The sequence below is a fragment of the Erpetoichthys calabaricus genome, chromosome 2 (assembly GCF_900747795.2).
Source record: "Erpetoichthys calabaricus chromosome 2, fErpCal1.3, whole genome shotgun sequence".
Classification (NCBI taxonomy): Eukaryota; Metazoa; Chordata; class Cladistia; order Polypteriformes; family Polypteridae; genus Erpetoichthys; species Erpetoichthys calabaricus.
In genome coordinates, this window is record NC_041395.2 from 294,065,983 (window position 1) to 294,088,753 (window position 22,771).

Sequence of the window (22,771 nt, forward strand, 5' to 3'; positions counted from 1 at the left end):
TTTAATGTTTGAGAATATATACAGATTTTTGTTACACAAATAGTGAAAATTACTTTTTTTAAATTCAGCTTTGGTTCACTTAATTACATTACAGAAGAAATCAAACAATATCACAGCCTGTAATTATGATAAGCATTTTATTTTTTAATGCCATTTGTATTATGGAAAATCATTCTCTACATATTTTTATCAGTTAAAAAGGTATTTTTTAAAATGAATTTTATTTATTTTAGCATTTAATTGTCACTGAACAATAAGACTACAGAGTTTCAATTAGTTAAAAAAATAAACATTTAACACCTGTGGTCTACAGTTTAATTATAAAAATACCAAAGATAACACTTTAATATGCTGTAGAACATAAGGTTTAGATCTAAGAGTTAAGTTTTAATGAATCCGGATTCAGCACGCAAATTTCACATACTCCAGCAGCAGCATACTGATAAAAAAACAATATTAAAGAGTGATAAAAATGCAGGTATAATGGACAGTAACTTTGTATAATGTTAACGTTTACCCAGCCCCAACTTCCTCCCCCACACTATGTGACTCTTCAATTCCACCCTGGGGGAACGATCTCCTCAGTCTGTCAGTGGAGCAGGTGACAGCAGTCTGTCGATGAAGCTGCTCCACTGTCTGGAGATGACACTGTTCAATGGATGCAGTGGATTCTCCATGATTGACAAGAGCCTGCTCAGCGCCAGTCGCTCCGCCACAGATGTCAAACTGTCCAGCTCCGTGCCTACAATAGAGCCTGCCTTCCTCACCAGTTTGTCCAGGCGTGAGGCAGCCCTCTTCTTTATGCTGCCTCCCCAGCACACCACCGCGTAGAAGAGGGCGCTTGCCACAACCGTTTGATATAACATCTGCAGCATCTTATTGCAGATGTTGAAGGATGCCAGTCTTCTAAGGAAGTATAGTTGGCTCTGTCCTCTCTTGCACAGAGCATCAGTATTGGCAGTTCAGTCCAATTTATCATCCAAATGCACTCCCAGGTATTTATAGGTCTGTACCCTCTGCACACAGTCACCTCTGATGATCACGGGGTCCATGAGGGGCCTGGTCCTCCTAAAATCCACCACCAGCTCCTTGGTTTTGCTGGTGTTCAGTTCTAGGTGGTTTGAGTCGCACCATTTAACAAAGTCCTTGATTAGGTTCCTATACTCCTCCTCCTGCCCACTCCTGATGCAGCCCACGATAGCAGTGTCGTCAGCAAACTTTTGCACATGGCAGGACTCCCAGCTCTGTCGGCTTGTCCCTAAGGAGCAGAGGTTGGATGGTGTTGAAGGTGCTAGAGAAGTCCAGAAACATAATTCTTACAGCACCACTGCGCCTCTGTCCAAGTGGGAGAGGGATCGGTGTAGCATATACATGATGGCATCCTCCACTCCCACCTTCTCCTGGTATGCGAACTGCAGAGGGTCGAGGGCGTGGTGGACCTGTGGCCTCAGGTGGTGAAGCAGCAGCCACTCCATGGTCTTCATCACATGTGACATCAGAGCGAAAGGTCGGAAGTCATTCAGCTCACTAGGACGTGATACCTTTGGGACTGGGGTGATGCAAGATGTTTTCCAAAGCCTCAGGACTCTCCCCTGTTCCAGGCTCAGGTTGAAGATGCGCTGTAGAGGACTCCCCAGCTCCAACACGCAGGCCTTCACCAGTCGTGGCGATACTCCATCTGGACCCACTGCTTTGCTGGCACAAAGTCTCCTCAGCTCTCTGCTTACCTGGGCTGCTGTAACTGTGGGTGGGGGGGAAATTCTCTCCTATGCTGGTATCAGCAGAAGGATGGGTGGAGGGTGCAGTACTCCGAGGTGAGAGTGGGTTAGGGTGGTCAAATCTGTTAAAGAAGTTGTTCATCAGGTTTGCTCTCTCCACGTCTCTTTCAATGGTGGCACCCTGCTTCGAGCTGCAGCCAGTGATGATCTTCATCCCATCCCACACTTCCTTCACGCGGTTATTCTGTAACTTCTGCTACAGCTTTCTCCTGTACTGCTCTTTCGCTGCCCTGAGCTGGACTCGGAGTTTCATCTGCACGCGCTTGAACTTATGCTGATCACCGCCTTTAAAGCTCTTTTCTTCGGGTTCAAAAGGCCCTTGATGTCATTTGTAATCCATGGCTTGTTGTTAGCATAGCACTGCACTGTTCTTACTTGAACTACAATGTCCATACAGAAGTTGATGTAGTCAGTAGTGCAGTCAACAACCTCCTCAATGTTCTCACTATGTGACCCCTTCAGGCTATCCCAGTCCGTAGTTCCAAAGCAGTCTCTCAGAGCCTGCTCTGCCTCAGGGGACCACTTCCTGAATGAGCGTGTGGTTGTAGGTAGCTCACTCATTCTTGTTTGTAGTGAGGCTTAAGCAGAATCAGGTTATGATCTGCTTTCCCAAGACAGGCAGTGGGGTGGTGCAGTATGCGTCTTTAACTTTTGCATACAGTAGGTCAATAGTCCTATTTCCCTGGGCGTTACAATCAACATACTGGGAGAAGGCAGGCAATGTTTTGTCTAGCATCTCTCCAGCGATTAGCACAAGCACCTCAGGGTGCTGTGTTTGCAGTTTAGCAACAGCGGAATGGATGATGTCACCCGCTATCTCCACGTCCGCACGTGGAGGGATGTAAACAATAACAACAATGACATGTTCTATTTAATGACGTGTTATAATTAATAAATTATCTTTGACTCCAGTATTTTAAAACACACTGTAGCCTCCGAGGCGTAAGGCGTTGTCAAGCACGGGTAAAATGTGTGTCGAAAGAAATCTCACAGTCCAAAAGTTTGTTTTAAAATATTTAGTGAAAGTTAAAAAGCAAATAATCCACACAAGAATAAAGAAAAAATAGTTACACATGTAGAATAAAAGGCAAAAAAAAAGGAAAAATATATCTTCTATAAACTTAGCTTTTCTTGAGAAACTTTAGCTATTTTACTTTAGCTATTTCTATACTTAAAAGTTCTTAATTTCTTCTTCTATGCACCTTAAGCGTACGGTACATCACTTAAACAAACAAGTTTTCTTTACGTGTTATTTCACACATACAAAGAGCCCGTAGGCCATCAAGCATGGTCACGTGCACGATCACAGTTAAAAAACGTATTCCTCTACACCTTACACATGGCAAGGCTGTCACTAACTAACTGAAGAATAATGTTTACTTAAAGCTGTTAGAAATGGCAAGAATATACCAATACAATTGTACCCATGGGGGGGCCATAGGAACCTCCCATAGTTTATGCATTGTCATCTAGTAAGATATTTATTAATGTTATATAACTAGGAAAATGGCTCTTACACACACACTATAACAATATCTAAACCCATTCTTTCACTTTATAAACATCGGAAAATTAAAGTTATTTTAATTCAAAGTTACTTCTTCACAATCACGGTATATTGATTTGCTACATGAAATTGCATTCTAAACTGAAGCGCATAATAAACTTTAAAAAAATAACTAGCCTGCCCTTATATTTTGCAATGGAGCGAATAGGTACGGGGGTCGCACACTTTCTTGGGAGGAGCTGTAAAACATACCAAAGACATCCACTTTGAAGTAGCAAAAAAAAAAAAAAAAAAAAATTTAACCTTGTTGAGACATTCATGTAATAAATTGAGTTTATTTTTGTTAATCACATATTATTAGAAATATTTTCTTATTTTTCCCTTTACCAAGCTATATTCTTCTTATTATCCTACTTTATTTTCTGCAATTCTGTTTCCTCATGGTAATATTCTGCCATGACTTCAATAACAGACAGATGTGCACTAAAATCATATGATTATTTCTTCCCAAACCGCACCTACTTTTTTTCACGTAATCCATATGTTATTTTAAATAGCCTACAGAGTGAGATTCACACCAACTGGCTGTGTAGTGAGAACAGCATACGTATTTTCACTGTACTTTATATAAATAACATTACTTCTGAACTGAACTTATTATATTCCATTGCATTTTTGGTAAAAGCTTTACATTATTGAAAGAGCCAGGAAGCCACCTGCATGTCTCTATTTCCAAGACAGAGTGTCAATAGTAGATAAAAAAAAGATAAAAGTAAATAAATAACAAATACTCATAAAAATGAAAAGGCAGAGTGTACAATACAGCAGACTGAAGCACCACAAACCATTATCAAATTTTTTTAATTCATGGTCGCTCTTGCAGAATATATGACAATAAAAGAACTGAGGATAACTTTGAGTGAATAAACTCATTGATGCCAATCAAACCATAAATGCAAGGTGAGAACAAGCAAATTACATGCAGATACTAGTGCTGTAAAGCAGGAATGACAGCTCTGCACTACCATTCTGCCTATACATCCATACATTTGGGCTGCAACTAATGATTATCTTGGTAGTCGACTAATCGTTCCAATTTTTTTTTCAATTAGTCACGATTATTTCATGCCTGACTATTTTGATGTCTGCGGCCTGTGGTTGCACATCCTGTTCTGGGCTCCAGTGCATGTCTTACCTCATCTGCTCACATCTGTCCACCTGTGAATGTCACCCTGATGTGTCTGCATTAACACAATTAAAGTTAATAATCAAATTAAAATAACCAGAGAAACATATGAATTTGAAAATAATCAGATGTTTAATATAAGTGTGACCATCACAATAAAAAAAGAAATACATTAAACAATACAAACAAAAGTGCACTCTTTAAACAAAAAAAGTCCATTTAACTTAACCACAAATGGCCACTGGTGTGTCTTAAAAGTCCAAAAGTTTAAATAAAGCTTCAATTCACATAAAATAAAACAATAATGTACAGTTTATAAAAGATTCAGTTCATATATTCCTGGTTGCAGTGCAGGAACGTGAGCATTTCGACATGCTCTGGTCTGAGGCTGGCTCTCTTCTTTGAGACAATGTTCCCAGCTGCTGAGAAGAGATGCTCAGAGGGAGTAGAGGTAGCAGGGATACACAAGAATGATTTTGCAGACAGAGAAAGATGTTTTAATCATCACACTCTGAAGGAAAAGTGTTGTAGTTTATCACATCATGTATTTATTATGCCAAAATAAAAAAAATAACTGACTAAAATATGTAACAAGTTAATTACTGATATACACCAAAACATAAGTTACCCAACATTAGTTAGAGATGGTTTACTATTCATATGAACTCAAATATATGAAAAAAGAAGGAAAAAAAACATAGGACGGCTCAGCTACTCCTATTCACTTGTTTACTATAGCTCCAAACATGTTAGCAAACATAACTGAAATTATATTCACTTAACCCTTACACCGCCGGAAGGGGCTATATTTGCTTCACAGACCAATTTGCCAGCACCCCAGAGCTGATCAGTCCAAGCCGTATATTCGTTGAGCAGCCAGCTCACAACCACTGCCGGCCCCAGCAGAACTGCAGCACCACGGTCAGCCGCTTAACTAGACAAGCCTGCAATCATCAGCGTTTAACTCTGTGTGTTTGCGTACAGCCAGTTCAAGCACAGCTGGCTCGGTGATTTACTGAATTTCATCAATGACTTCAGTTGCACCTTGAACATATAATAATAGATTGTTGCAGTAGTTTTTTTTTTTTTATAGTGTTTACAGTTCATTTGCAGTGTGTAAAATGATCAATGTTGCACTCATTGTGATGCTCTTTGAATGAAAAAAATATGCGTTCCATTAAAATTTCACATTTTCTTTGTGAATTGTGACATTTACTTAAAAAGTGCAGCTAAGACATATTTGGCGTCCAGGGGTGCATTAACGCCCAAGTATGTGTCAGTTTAAGGGTTAACTATCATTGTCGAAACCTTGATATGCACATTATAGTACAAACATCAACTCGCTAAAACTTACCTCTCAAGAGACAGCTCCAGGATGCTTGCGTTTCAGATGCTCATGCATCGCGGTGGTGCTGCCGTGAAAAGAAAGCTCTGCTTTGCATAATCTGCATTCAACTTTTTTTTTCTTTTTCAGTGAAGTTCTCCCACACTTTAGAAAGTTCATCTCAATTTTTTTCCATCTCCTTCCCCCTCCTCTATGCGTCTCGCCATTGCAACCACGTTTATTTTCCTCTACATTCTTCTTCGTTGGTAGGACTGTGTGCAGTCTTCACAAACAATAACAAACGATATTGCCCCCAGATGTTCATGTAGTCCATTGCAGTTACAAAAACCAATGTGGTTCTTTGTGACTGGAGCCTCCATTGAAGGTTTTGTTTATGATGCATCAACGATTTTTTGTAGTCGACGTCGTCAATTACATCAACTAATCGTTGCAGCCCTACCATACATATGCAATAAAGTTATTAAACCTCAAACTGATAAAAGGTAATTGAACTAGCAAGGCTAAATTGTTCCTATTGTGTGTCTGTTGGGTTTTCCCTGTGATAAATCGCCACCATGGCCAGGGCTTGATCCTGTCTTGTGAGCAATGCTTGCTGGGGCAGTGTCCTGCTGCTCCACAACCCTGCCCCGGATAAGCAGGTTATAGGCAACCATCTTCATAACATCTGTTCAGTTCTTGTCACGTAATTGCAAGCTATACACATGCTCAATATTCACTCTCACCACAAAAAAATATATTATTTTCTATTGTTATTAATGCTTTTACATTTTATTAATTCTTAAAAGACTAGATTATGGGTTGTTGCTTCTAGTTCCAAACTAAAATTTCTACTCTGAAAAGTGTAAAGTTCATAATCAGTTCTTCAAAAGACATGCACATTCTTTGTTATTTGCCTCTCTATGTGTTCTTCATCTAATGGTTGGAAAAATCTAAAGTCAGTTCTTTTATTCCCTTGCAGTGGGACTCCGGTACCCGTAAGCTCCACTATAAAATGCAAGAAGAGGGCCAGTTATTTTTTTAAATTTATAAAATATGCTTTACTTCTTTAAAATGCAATTTCATGGGGTAATAAATACCCTGATTGTAAAGAATTCATTAGATTTGACTGTAGAGAAAAGCCAAGCAAAATGACACCTTTTATTGGCTAACTAAAAAGATTACAATATGCAAGCTTTCGAGGCAACTCAGGCCCCCTTCTTCAGGCAAGATGTTGTAATCTTTTTAGTTAGCCAATAAAAGGTGTCATTTTGCTTGGCTTTTCTCTACATTCATAATGGCTAACACGGTACAACACCATAGTACTTAGATTTGACTGGAAAAATACCAATGTATTCTTTAAGACAGTTTCTAATTAAGGATATCAAAAAATTCATTTTAATTTACTGTATTTCAAGATAAACTGACTACTGAAAAAGACAGGCTCTTTAAACCATACTTTGTGGAGATTTCTGTTAATCCAAAACGCTACTGAAAGAATCATTACCTATAACTAAAAAAAAGACATTATAACTTAAGTTCATAAGCCTTTACATTTGCGTCCAATTAAACTTAAGGCTGATTTTTGAATTCTTCCTTCTTATGTACTAAACTTTTAACAGCCTAGGCCTTACTTACCTAACAGAACTTTGTTTACACAGTAATCCCTCACTTATCGCGGGAGATAGGTTCCAAGGCCGACCGCGATAACTGAATTTCCGCGAAGTAGGGACACCATATTTATTTAATTATTTAACGTGTATTTGGACGTTTTTAAACCCTCCCTGTATTGTTTACAACCCACCCTTTACTCTATTAACTCTTTTAGGGTGGATGTCGACTTTTGTCGACAGGAGGGGTTGAAGGCGAATGTCGACAAAGTCGACATCCAGGGATAAAGGGCGACAATCAGCTGTTAATGGCGACAAATCTCACTGTCACGTCACAGGCATTCCCTCTGTGCTTGGAGGAATGCTAGACTCGTTGACTCGGCAAATAAACATTGCGTGTGCGTGAGTTGCGAAATGTAAACAAAGGCAAGATGCACCGACATGTGAAAAGGCAGCGAAGCAAGTGCAGAAAAGAAAACACTTGGCAGACGTTGTTTTGCGCATTACCGCGGAGTCGGACTCTTGATTTTTCAGAATCGGACTTATTGGCAGTGATCAGGAGATCGAGCAAGAGAGTTAGAAGCAGGCATCAGCTGATCAGACACCAGCCGATGCCGCGCGAGCGGATCTGCTGCCAGTTGAGTGCCTTCGCGCAGCCGATGCATCTACGGCAAGGTTCGCATGGGATAAATACACATACATTTATCCGTTGACAGCCGATCTGGCTACCGGAGTTTACAAGACGGCATGGCTTGCTTTTGGACATGACAGATCACCAGCTGCTGTACTTCAGGCTGCTCTCTCCTGATGCTGCTTTTCAGCTACTGTCAGACGAGACAAACAGGTAGGCAGAGATTTTTTTTTGAACGCGGGCTGTGTTTGCATCGCATTCTCGTTTTTCAAAGTGGAAACCCACAACGAAAGACGAGATGAAGCGCGCTGTGGCATTACAAATAGAGATGGGACAGAACTGGTGATATAACTTCAGGGAGCATTGGTCCAAACGTGTTTTGTCCCCTGGTGGCTTAGGTACGTGCTGCTGCAAAGTTTTATTCACTTCTGTAATAAATAGAAGCAAATCCCATGGGGTGAGCCAGGCTATAATGCCATACATAAAGTTCATAAAGTTTCAGAAGATGAAAAGAGGTGACAATACGGTTTTCATGCAGGCAGAAAACTTGGTGGCAGTGGCATGGCACGATGGCAAATGGGTGACTTGTCTCTCTACAGTACATACTAACAATATATGTTAGAAAATGCAGCAACAGACAATTGAAAAAATAGGCATCAAAACAACACATATTGTAAGGAGTGCAATGTGGCAATGACTGAAATTGGCTGCTTGAGCGAGATCAGACTTTGCTGTGTAAAATGTATGTGATATGTATGTGAAATCACAGAGAATTCAGGCTCATACAACATGCAAGACAGTAACATTTGTCAAAAGTAAATATTTTTTGTTGATTTGATATGTTAAACAATTGCTTTGTGTTCTTTTTAAAAAATGTTAGTTTTTGGAAAAATATTCAGCCCTGGGAGAAAAGAAACAAAAAAAAAATTAGCCCTAAAAGAGTTAATAACAGGGACAACTGCTAAGCAATATGAAATCGGTAGATAAGTTTACACTTACTGTATAGCGAAGTACACGTAGCAGCTTGTAGGTGGTCATGACATCATCAAACTTGTTGCAAAGATTCCTAAAGCAGATTCCATCCAGACTACTGCCTTATCACGTCCACTTGCAACTCGTTTTGCGCCCTGGTTAAAGGACACTGCGGCCGTAGATCTTATATGCTTTTCCTCCTTTTTAAATAAAAAGAATCATGGACTCATTGATGCTGTAATGGTGTCTGCAGCGGTGTAGCTGTTCCTTTCCTTCAACATATCCAAAACTTTTACCTTTTCTGCAATCATTTGCATCTTCTGCTGCAGTGCCCCTGAAGCAGCAGCATGTTAATAATGAATGAGTGAGATGAGACTTCCTGGTTAATGCAACACTCCGTCGCTGAGCCAATCAGCAGCACACAGGAACTTAACTGCGTGCTCTGATTGGGTAGCTTCTCAGCTATCCGCCAATAGCATCTCTTGTATGAAATCAATTGGGCAAACCAACTGAGGAAGCAAGTACCAGAAGTAAAAAGACCCATTGTCCGCAGAAACCCGCGAAGCAGCGAAAAATCCGTGTTATATATTTAGATATGCTTACATATAAAATCCGCAAAGTCGTGAATCCGCGAAAAGTGAACCGCGAAGTAGCGAGGGATTACTGTACAACCTACTAGCAAATTAAAATCCCGGTCTACTAGAAAAATAAAAGAATTAACAACACAGAAGTATGAGGTTCAGTTTTTAGGTACAGGTAACCAATATTTTACTTTAGCATACCCTGATTAGAGCCGAGAGATTAGTTTTCCATATTGCTTTTCTTTTTGTTAGCCATGTTTACAAAAATAATATGAGTATTACAATAATTAAACTATTACTGACCCACCTCTATTCTATATCTCTTCTCTGCATCCTACTATTGTGCCAGTGCTCTACCTTTGAGAGGTTTTCCTGCCCATGAGAAAGACGCAGGCCATACTGGGAGCCTTGGAATCCAAGGATGAAAGTATTCTGTTGTCTTAATATACTGTCCAACATGGACATATCCCTCTATTATAGAAGAAAATCTTGAGACAAGACGAGACTATTGCAAAGAGATTTTTTCAAGCCCTGCGAGACGAGACTATTGCCAAGTGATTTTTTCAAGTCCCGCCCTCCTCTCAACCATTTCAGGTTAACGGCCCACACCCATGGTCCTCTCACTTCTCAGTCATGTGAACGCAGACATAGTTCCTGCACACTCAGCTCTTAACGAATTTTTACGTTTTCCTCACTTTAACTTCCCAATAAAAGAAGACTTATTATGTTCAAATCTTATTGAAGACTTTCATCCTGAAGGGTTATAGAAATGAGTACATGGGCAATCCTAGTACCGAGAAATGAAGTCAAACGAATTAACACGAAAATTGTCGATCAGTTACACCGCAAATTGGTTAAATGCGTATCAAGACTATGCTGAAACAGTTGGTGGTGATGGTGCGAAAGATGAAAATATTAACTTAAAATATCCCGCAGAATATCTATAAACGTTAACACCATCCAGTCTTCCACCAGCCAAATTACTGTTGAAAGAAGGATGTACCGTAATGCTATTGCGTAATTTAGGTAGGAGTGATGGGTTATGCAATTGGACAAGATTAGATGTATTCAAAATTGGTCGAACAGATAGATAACAAGGAACAATTCTGACATGTAAAATTTTAACAGATGACAAGAAAGGTAATGTAGTAAATCTTCCACGGATAACATTAGACATCAAAGGAGATCTTGATATGCCATTCGTATTAAAACTTTTATAGTTTCCCGTTAGAATAGCTTTTGATATGACAATTAACAAATCACAGGGACAAAGATTCGAAAAAATCAATCAATTAGATCTCTAAAAAATCAATCAATTTATTAGAGAGAAAGAAATGATATTCACTCAAGGGCAGTTATATATTTCGTTGTCACAATGTAACTCCAAAACACGGAATCAAAATTCAATGCGATATTGATGAAAAGTGAATTCCAAATATTTTTACTGACGTTTTACAGTAAAAGTGTAAGTTTAAAAAGTATTTGCATGTTAATTTCAAAGCCAAACAGAATGAAAACGTATAACACAACGAATACCCCTAACGCAACATGAAACAATTTCTTTCAATTTATTACATTTTAGTATTTTTTTTTTTTTTTTTTACTATGGTTAAATACTTGCTGTAATGTAAAATAGTTAGGTCTATTATGCATATGTAACAATTCCCATGAAAATAATCGGTTTAAATTGTACATCTGCATCCCCATATGAGAGCGGCAGAGCCGCAAAGTGGCTAGCGCGTAGCACCTGCCCAGGGGTTGGTGAGCAAAGCGAGCAGGGGGCAGAGCCCCCTAGTACTACTAAATGCCCAGGAAGGTCTGAGCCTAGGTCTCTAGAATTGTGACTGACTCTGTCTTTAAACTAGGAGTGATAATAAACCATGGGCAGCCCCTCAAACAGGTGTTTATTTTCTCCAGGAATGCTGCCAACTGGAGCTTTTGTTCTCCTCTCAACTATCCACAAGGATCATATTAAAAGGACATGTATTTCAAGAATCCTCTCACATTACTCAATTTGAAAACTTTTTGTTTCAGTGTGTGTTTTAAATGATCTGCAATGTGTGTGCATAATTTAATTATTTTTTGAGAAAGTGTGCAATTGTATTTTGTCCTGTGAATTTGTTACAGTGTGCATTCACTGACATGCTCTACAAAAATAAACTGAACAGAAAACATTTTCAGAAATGTTACTATTCATAATAAACTATGTAAACTGAATGTTTAGTGCAATTTAAAACTTCCAGATATTTATTCTATTTTGTATGTTACTAAATTGAATTAAGAAGGTTTGAGAATTACACAAATATTTTTTTCAATCTGCACATGATACTAAAGAAATTAAAAAGTTACACGAAAAAGAACTAAACAAAACTAAAGAATTCACTTGCATGGAAATCAAAATTCAATTTTAAGTAAAGCCATGCCATGTATGAGAAAACAAAGAATGTATTTGTTATTTCATGAAGGAGTAACTAGTTGTCTATGGCTTCTGACAACCAAACATAAATTAAAGCATAACAATGGTGCCAGGGTGATGAGCAAACATTTGTATCTATTCTTGTTAAAACTGGAGTGGGTTGCCCTTCAGGAAAAAAAATAATAAGCATGATTTCCTGACACAACACAATCACAAATTAAGTTTTACAAATCCTTTGGAAATTTTAGCTTCTTATTTTGAATCCCAATACTTTCCAAGGAGAGGTGTTACTTCTTGTTTTCAATAAAAAAAAATCTTTAAACTTTTTCTAAGTTTATGCTGTCAATTTATAAATACGTACTTGAACAAATTCCTTTGCTAATAAAAAATTCTATTGCCATTAATTCTTTTACATTTTATTAATTTTGAAAAGACTAGCTTCTTGGTTGTTACTTCGAGTTCCTCATTAAAACTTCTACTCTGAAAAGGTTCTTCAAAAGACATGCACATTCTTTGTTATTTGCCTCTCTATGTGTTCTTCATCCAATGGTTGGAAAAATATTAAGTCATGTTGAAAAGAGATAACTGAAATGGCTTCTGTATTAATCACTTCCCCTTCTTCAATCACAAAGTGAAAGGCATTATACTGTAAATATTAACGGAGGCTTCACAATAGTTTGCTCTACTGACTCAAGGATCCAATCTTGCGGCCTCAAACGATTTGTGCTTTCTTCCCATTTGTATGGGTTGTTACACACGACAAGTACGCGTGGGTGGTTACTGTGCAAATGGCCCTACAGATCGCAACAGTCGGGTTAGGCTCCGGCCCCCAAGACATGAGCTTAATAAAGCCATGCACTAGCAGGGGCCCTTGTCCAAGCACTGTTCCTGCCTTGCACCTTGCCGCGACCATGCCCTGGATCAGCATATTAGGAGATGGGTGGACTGAAAATGTTTGGCAAATTACTAGAGCCAGAAAAAACACTACACCCCCCTTCCCTGTTGCGTGCGGTGCTTTCTCTCAATCCGTTGTTTTAAACACTTTATTTTCAAGAATCACGGAGAAGCAAAATACATTAAGGAAGGTATTGAATTGCTGAACATTACACCCTCTGAAATAAAGAATCAGTGTTAAGTCTGTGGAAGTTACCATTCATCTAAATCAACAAGGACAATATTCATTCTTGGAATGTTGTCTAAGAAAAATGGCCGTGCATGACGAATATCGCTGAATGAAGTGGACGCCGCATAGCACACTCGTGTATTTGCTTAACTGCTCTTTAACAGTGGTCGAGGAAAAAAATAATCCGATGGTCGAAACTTACGTTGCATTTTTAAAAATGTAACTATGTACTGGTAAGTCTAACTGAACGATTACATTTGTCCACGATCAGCTGCAACTATTCCACGTGCACGTGTTTTCCGACGAGGAGCGTAATGCTGCCATGGGCGTTGCCACCATCAATCGTATTAAACTTTTATTTCGAAATATTAGGACACTCACGAAAAAGCATCTTTCACGAATAAAAAATTCTGTACTTTTCTACACTTGTCACGCCTAAAAAAAATACGTATTTTAGAAAAGAAGGGTACTACCACCTAGAAATATACTAATGTACAGTAAGAATTTAATCAGGGAAAGCACTATGATTAAATATTCTGTCACAAGTTATAACGGATGTATTAATTTTTAAGCTTTCTTTAAAATAATAAACAAGTAATACAAGCGTACCCGGCCTTCTCAACTTCTTAGTGTCTTGCAGTCTTCCTGAGTGGCGCCCTCTTCGTGTCGCGCATGCGCACAAATTAGTGAAATTACTATGACGATGACCTTAAAGTAGATTGTTAGCCTATGTCTATTGCAAAAAACTAATAAATATGCACACAAATTTAAGACCCACTAATGTATATTTTAGAATTATACTGTATTATAGATTATAATAATATATGCTAATATATTTTAAAATAATATTATAGGTTATAATCATATTTTATAATAATATTATAGATTGTAATAATTATTAATAATATTCTTTTTAAGTATTACTGTTATGATTATTTTGTTTACTGTTTACAATTCATTTATAATTTGGCATTTGTTAATTATTATTATAATACCTTTATTTATATAGCACCTTAACCATGTTCAAAGCATCTTCACAAATTTTCAAATATTCAAAAAGGTACAACAGAAATAACACTGGCTACAACTTAATGTCAAACATTAAACATCAGATAGCAACAAAGAAAACAGAACAAAAACATAATCAGTAATAATGCTTTTCATCACAAGCAGTGCCCATGTGGCATATTTGGTGCACTAAGCAAGATATGCAACACATTTATTAAAATACTTCAAAAAATACACAACTCAAATTAATAAAAGTGGAAACAAAAACTTAATGGCTTATATATATCAATTATAATAATAAATGATTCTACAATTGTAATTATAATAAATAATGTAAAGTGATATTAAAGTAAAACATATTTTACCAGTTTTTACATTGTACACAAATATTTAAAAAGGTAAGTTAAAGTTTATATTATACACACTGGACTTTCACCATTTAAATCCAAAATTAAATATGTTATTGCACAACACATCAAGTCTGCAACTTAGTCGTCTTTGTTGCAAGTGTGTGCTTGGTGTGTGGGTGTGTTTGTGTGTGTCCTGCGGTGGGTTGGCACCCTGCCCAGGATTGTTCCCTGCCCTGTGTTGGCTGGGATTGGCTCCAGCAGACCCCCGTGACCCTGTGTTCGGATTCAGCGGGTTGGAAAATGGATGGATGGATGGATGTTGCAAAGTCATCAATAATGTCATTTATGAGATCTGTCCAGCAACCTCATGGTTGAAGCTAGTGACTGCAAGACCACTAAGGCAATCCAGTGTCATGGTGGACCTCAGGTAAGTCTTAATGAGCTAAAGTTTAGAAAAGATCCTCTTTGCACCAGCTACTGTCACCAGAAGATTGGCTGAAATCCTGAGAGTGTTCCATAGATTTGGATAGATCTTTGTGAGCTGCTTTTCATGAATGAATATGAGCAGCTCAAGGAGTGCCATGTTCTTTGATGGCAAGTCAGGCAGTTTCTTCAATTCCTGTGCAAGTTGTCTTCCATCTAAGTCAGAGTCTGCTTCTTGGCTTAATGTGTTCCCAAGGGCTTCTGATTGTTTCGTCAGTTCCTCAGCCGACTGATTTTGAAAGTCCAAACGTTTCTCTCAAATTTAATAAGGTCAGGAATCTTTCCTTTAGTGCAGAGACCGCAACATCCACAACTACACTGAAAAAGTTACCTCCAACTTTTTAAAGCCATCATACATATGAGAAAAGACTAGTCTGTAAATGATAAAAGTCATGAGAAACGCTGCTTTGTGGACCTCAGCTTTTTTTTCTTCAGTACTGTCTCCACATTCACATCTTCAAACATGTCCTTTGCAGAGGTTTGGGCAGGTCTGAAGCCTGATGTACTGTACTTGCTCAGACCTATTTCATCCCTTCTGTGTAGACTGACTGCAACATCCACCTGCATTGCTAGAGACTGAATGACCTTGGTGACTTGTAGGATGTGGTTCAGGATATCATACCATACCACTGTGCAAATCGAAAAGCTGTATGATACTGCCTGCTCTGCCAAAGATTAGGCCTCAATTTTTATCACAGAAAGAAGGGTTCAGAAGAGGGTGCTCCTAAATATTTAAAAAGAAGTACATGTAAATTAATTTAAAAAGACACAACTGATGTTTTTAATGAGAATAAGGACCACATTTATTGGCCAAACTCACACACCTAAAGGGTCAATTTTAAGGTGCCAATCAAATGTTGTAAGGAAATATCAATCTCTTTAAATAGTTGAAATCAGCATAAAAAGTATGCCATTTATTGACTGAATATTGTTATTGTTATGTATTTCAAGTCTTTTATATATAGAGCTGTCTATGTTACAGTATTTCCAGGTCATGTAACCAGACAGTTTTCCGCCTTCCACATGGTGCTGCCATAACAAACACCAGTTCCTGCAACCCTGTATTGAATTAAGGAGGTTTGAAATGTTATGCTCTGTTAAACATCTTAATATGCAATGTATTTGATTTATCTAAATAAAAACAGACTGGTAATAAATTGTCATGCAGATGCAGGGGGAAAGTGTGAAGACAGTAAACAGCTCAGAAATAACAACCATTCTCCTTAAAGAATAAATTTGGTGTTTTTTTCACAAACATGGTATATATGCATTTCCCAGGAGAAACTGTATTCTAAAGTTTTCTATAAATTTTAAAAAATACATAGCCTATCCTGGTGTTTCATAAAGTCATGGGGCATAAAAGCCCAAAAACTTACGGAATATGTCCACTTTGTGGCAAAACTTTTTATATAAGACAACATGTTTTCTGTACTTCTTAGTCATGTTTATGACAACAAGAGAGTATGGAAAGTTCTTGTGGAGGAAGACAAGCACTGAGGTAGAGCACATAGCCAGTTTTTTTAAATGGCCGAGTCTCATAATACTGCATTTGTGTTTTTTTTTGTTTGAAAATGACAACTATAAGCTTTCCCATTAAACAGTAACAGGACATGCTATGTAAGTTTTAATTTTACAGAAAACTCTTAACTTTAGAATACAATTTTGCATGACAAATGCATATATACCATGTATATCAAAAATAACTTCTATTTGAAAAATATAAAATACTGCATATCCTTTAAGACAATTGTGCTTACCACTTCATTTCCCCTTAAAATATTGTAGTAAAACCAAAAAGAATAATATCATATATTGATTTTTCAAAAATCATTGTTTTGTTACAGTGAAATCTATTCAGGAATCAAATGCAAGGCAGGGATGAACCCTAAATAGCAAGTCAGTCCTTTATGGAGCACACTCATTCACACCGGGTCAATATGAAGAGATTAATTAACCTAATATGCATGAATTTCAAAGTAGCAGTCTGCTGGACTATCCAAAGAAAATCTATCAAGACGTAAAAATCTTCAAATTCAAGGCTGTGGATCTTAACAGCAAGATTTCAATATATATAAATTATTCATTTAAATTTGATCACTAATATTAGAACACTAATATACTACTATACTACTATGCCTTAAAATATTCTTTATTAAGTGTATTGTATTGTAGTTTTCAGTGAGAATTAGACTAAGCTCTGTTTTATTTCCAAAAAATATAAAATTATTTTATATTTTATCCACCCATCCACCCACCTATCCATCCATCCAAATGTAAAAGTATCTATTCTAGGAAAATAAAAATTGTTATGTTTGCTAACATTTCTAATTCTGCTTCCTATTTGTCTTTCTTGAACAGACTTACGGTTCTATCAAGCTGTGCAGAACAAAGCATTATCTTTAGAAATGAAAGGGCTTATTTTAAAAAAAATTAAAAAAACAAAAACAAATAAAAACTCACAAGAGCAGAAAAGAGGCACACAGGAGTTGCCAAGAGACACTTGAAAGACAAACAAGTCCCAATAGCAAATCCGGTGATATGATTGAATAAACAGAGAAAACTAAACAAAAAGGAAAAAAAAACAGAAATTCAAAAAAAGAAATACAGTACAGTACTCACTATAACTCCAGAAGACTTCAACATGCCATGTTTGAGCTCTTTTTGTTTTTCCAGTTTTATGGTAGGTTGAAATTCATTTCCTTTGATGTGTTGCTGCCATCTGCTGAACAAATGATGTTATTCTTTTCCTAGATTTCTTTCTATATCTGTTATCTTCTTTTCTTCTCACAATCTCTTTTTCTCCTTCTTCCTTACACTCTGTGGTGCATTACTGCTATCTTCTGTACTGGCAGAGTTAATATTCCTTATTTATGTTTATATAATCCTGACTGTTTAAAAGAAATTAATACTATTTTATATCTCTCCTCTTTTATTAGACCTTTCTAATTTAATTTTTAAACTTAGGTCTTGGACACCTAAATACATCAACTGCCTTTTCAGCCAGGCTCTCTCTAGTTCATATTTTTCCACTATAATAAAACATGTGACAGATTCTGTTGTTAAACGTTCCTTACAGCTCCCATCTGGATATATTCCCAATTAATTTTAGATTGCCATTTAACTTACAGTGACCTATTTGTTGTCTTTTTATAGTAATATAATTCCTTCTGCACTTCTTTGTAAAGGTATTCCTATAAACTGAATTCTGAATCTGGAATAGATCCCTTGCTATATTTCCCAATTTCCACCTTTCTTGATATAGTTTCATAATTTCCTTTTTACAGATTCTTTTCATTTCAGCTACACTTAGTGACACAGTGATATTTGTATCTGTTGTACTTGAAGCTTTCCTAGGGAGTCTTCCCATAAACTGAATTCTGAATCTGTAATAGATCCCTCGCTATATTTCCCAATTTCCACTTTTCTTGATATAGTTTCATAATTTCCTTTTTACAGATTCTTTTAATTTCAGCTACACTTAGTGACACAGTGATATTTATATCTGTTGTACTTGAAGCTTTCCTAGACAGTCTATCAACCACTTTATTTCCCAATATACCTACATGTGCTAGAACCCACAAAAAGCCCTACTTTAATACTCTGGTTGTATAGAACCCATAACATATGCAGGATTTCCATATTCATATCAGGTCTTGAATTACTTTCCTTATTTTGGATTGATAATAAAGCAGCCATTGAATCTGAACAGATTACCACTTTGTTTTTCAAAATTTATTCTTCAACATTTACCCTTATTATCCAGCTCCCTTATTCCTTCTATGGAGAGATCAACTATAGGATTAGAAAAAAAACAGGGTGTAACTTTGGACCAATAAATTCTACTCCATACTTCCCATCTTATCTTTAATTTTCCAACAACTTTTCCAAGACTACCTCCAAACCCTACAAATTTAGTAATATATTGATTCTCCCATCCTTCTTCCTATACTTTTTTGTCAAGTGCTCTTATGTACATCCTGCCAACCTTACCCAGTATGAAATATCCAGAGAGAGTCATCTTAAGTCTAATGGAATTTCTTCAGTTTCCATCTGCAGTGCTGAAATAGGTGATGTAGTAAAAGCTTCTAGGCATTTTCTCAAGCCTGATGATTGTATCACCTCTAACTTCTTTAGCCACTTAAGATGCTGATCCAAATGCTTGACAACCTTAATCTATAAATGATTTTATCATGTATCTACTGTATATATCTGTAAAAAATTTCTTCATTTGCCCCCAGTCTTGACTAGATATTCCTCTCATTAATATGAAATCTTTTTACTTTTATTAATAACCTAGTTATGTCAGCATTTCATAATAATTATCAGACCATACAACTAAAATTTAATCGTTCTAAACTCTTTCTGTAGTGATATTATTAATACATATCGCAAGGTCATTTTATTAACACATCATCTGCATATAATGACTTCCCTATATTATCTGGAACTGCTTGAAATATATAAGTTATCATTATATTAAATAAGATTGGGCTTGTCAAATTTTCTTGTGGAGTGCCATTGCCTCCTCTGACCTTTACTTCAATCATTTAGTCAAGTAAAAAATCTGCTATCCATTTATGCAGTTTCCTAAGCTTGATTAACAAATCTTCTTTCCATACCATATCATATGGCTTGTCTATATCCATAAACACTGCAATCAATACTTCCTTATTGTAAAAAACTTTTCTTACAGCATCCCCTAATTTAAGAATATGATCTAATGTGGACCTTCACAGTGAAGTGTATATGCCAACTAATTATTTTCTGCTAAATATTGTAATCTGTACACAACCATTCTTTCCTTTGACTTACATATATTTGATGTTAGAGTAATTGACTTGAAGGAAACACATTTATATAAATCCCTCCCAGGCTTTTCAGTGGAATTATGATTGCATGTTTCCATTAATTTTCATAATTTACCAAATCCCCATACTTTATTAAATAAATAAGGTAAAACTTCTAAAGACTTTTTACTCAAATGTTTTAAAAACACATTATAAACTCTGGTATTATAAATACTATAATATAAATACCAATATAAATACTGGCAGCAGACTCTGGAGGCTCCTACACAACTGCAGGGTCTACAAAAGTGCCCAGTTTGTGAATTCTGACCACAAACTTGTTGCTGCTACTCTGAAGATCCGGCTGAGGCCCAGTAGGTTACCACCTACTAGGAAAATGAGGCTGGACTTATCCAGACTCCAAGATCAGGCTTTTTCTAGTGAGTTTGCATGCAGTTTGTGTGAGAACTCTGGTTGTACCAGGAACTGAGAAGGACAGTTGCTAGGGCTCTGAGGGCAGATAGGTTTATTAGAGGAATGTCAGAGGGGGGCATTTTTTTTGTGCACTGGGTGGTTCCATTAGGCACCCATTGTTGGGACTGGGGGGTGAGAAGTTAAAAGGCTGTCTGCAGGATGTAGGTATTTGCCGTATTGCAAAGGAGTCACTTTGGCTGGTTGAGATTACAAACAATACCAAGTTGTGATAACAGAACTGCTCCTTCCTTGGAGGATGTCTGTATTTACCTGAAATTAACATGTTTGACAATATTGGTTTCTAATCAGCAGATCTGTACTCATTAATGGTTGGTAACAATACATTTTGTTAACTTGTGTTTTCATTAATTGTTAAACCCAGGAAATTTAAATGTGCCATTGATTAAACTGATTGTCCAGGACTGACAATGGCAGGGACTAAAGGAGATTTAAACTCCTGGGCAGGAGAAGGCAGAAGGGACGGTCCACTGAGAACGCTGCCAAGACACTCTGACAGAGCACAGGGGCTCGTAGACAGACGAGGGTACCTGGCTGGCACGACGTGAGGCACAAGGACGGCAACACTTACTTCCAGGGAGGAAGAGACAGCTCCACAAGGAGTCACCAGTTGTGGGTCCAGCGAGAGAGGGAAGCCGCATGAAAGGACCAAGCAAAGCTGGCAGACGAGAAATGAAGCGTGCCTAGATCACAGCAACACAAGGAGCCCAGAGTGGAAAAAAAAGGAATGACGAAGAGATGCTGACAGGGATTCAATAATTTGACACAATTTCTTTTGGGAAACGAGTGTCCGGTGAACACAGTGCATCCGTGGACAGTTGAACAATTAAGTGTTGGTGTAACACAGTGCGCAACTGGACTCTGCACCACTTAAGGTTGTATCCTCCGATTCTTGTTTTTAATGGACTTTTAGAGTGTGGACTGTGTGTTTTCCTTTTAAAAAAAGGAAATTCGTTCCTGATATGTTTAGATTTTGTTATGTTCGTTTATCTTTTTAATGTACTTTATATTGTCTTGTGTAATAGAACTTACTGTTGCTTTTTTCTGAAATTACTGTTGTGTCTTTCATTGTGTGTTTACTCATCACCCAGTTTAAAGAAACCTGTGTGCTATTATCAGTAAATTTCAAGAGTTCCCAGTCTCTTAATAAAACTGGGTGGCATATTCAGATATTTTAATGGTGTCTAAGTTAGATTACCTATAAGTGTGACCAGACACCTGTTACATAATTTTGGCGTAGTCGGCAGGATTGGGCATGTGAGTAACACACTTGGAAGTACTAGGCATTTTTTTTAAATCATTTTTATTTAGTTATTGATTTTGTGAGGTAGTTTTACTGTGTTTTTATTATCATCATGATGATGCCTATTTTTGCCGGTGCACCTTGGATTGCCAAGTTTAGTGGGGAAAAAGGTGATTTGAAATATGCTGAGTGTAAAGAACAGATGCAGGGGTTATTAGAAGCAGCTGAATATGGGGAATCTCAAAAAGTCAGTATTGTGATGGGAGCATTGACTGGGGATGCCAAACGGGAAGTCAGTGTGTTGAGTGTGGAAGAAAGAGATAGGGTTACAAAGATTTTTCTTTTTCTAGATGGATTATATGGTGACCAAGTCCCATTAGCTACTAATGGGGATGTAGGTATTTGCCGTATTGCAAAGGAGTCACTTTGGCTGGTTCCCAGTCTCTTAATAAAACTGGGTGGCGTAGTCGGATATTTTAATGGTGTCTAAGTTAGATTACCTGTAAGTGTGACCAGACACCTGTTACAGGAATCTGCAAGCAAGTGACACACCATCTATGGTCAAGCAACCCACATCCTGCTTACAGAGGAATTGAAGCATTATGCACATCCAAATCTGTTCTGCAGAGAGTCACAGTCAGGACGGGTGATGGAACAGTTCTTATGGATGATGCTGCAGTTGTGACCCACTGGGCTGGGTACTTTGAGCAGCCCAGAGGCTGATCCTCTGGCTAGGACATTGGACATCTCTGGGTACATGGTTCTTGAACCATGCAGTCTCACTAAGATTGCACAGGTGATGACCTAGCTGAGGGCAGGGATTGTTGCAGGGATTTGTGGTATCCAGAGTGAACCTCTCCAGGCTGGTGGTAAGGCTGTCCACCTGGAATTGCAAGCAATCTTTTCTTCCATTTGGGAAAAGGGTGTAATCCCAACTGACTGGAAAACAAGACTTATTGTCTCTGTATGGAAAGGGAAGGGTGATCACCTGGATTGCGGCAACTACAGGGAGATAATGCTGCTCTCGGTGCTGGGAAAGGTCCTTGCTAGGATCATTTTCAATAGGATCCGTGATCACTTGCTCACCTACCAGCAACTGGAGCAGTCTGGTTTTACACCTTCGAAGTCTACCATCGACCGCATCCTGGCACTGAGTGTTCTTTTTAAGCGTAAATGTGAATATCAGCAAAGTTTCTTTGCAGCCTTTGTTGATTTTCATAAAGCGTTTGATGCAGTTGATTGAACTGCCATGTGAGATATCCTGAAACTTCAAGGGATGCCCC

The 22,771-nt window shown here is 37.7% G+C and overlaps 1 protein-coding gene across 1 annotated transcript in view; it reads right to left on the minus strand.

The window, feature by feature from the left end:
* The window catches only part of tdrd1 (tudor domain containing 1), a 181,565-nt gene extending 167,759 nt beyond the window's left edge, over nt 1–13,806 (minus strand). The window contains exon 1 of the mRNA XM_028795782.2: nt 13,735–13,806. The gene's annotated coding sequence lies outside the window, so the exon portion shown is untranslated. The remainder of the gene's footprint in view (nt 1–13,734) is intronic.
* Nucleotides 13,807–22,771: the final 8,965 nt, after the last annotated feature.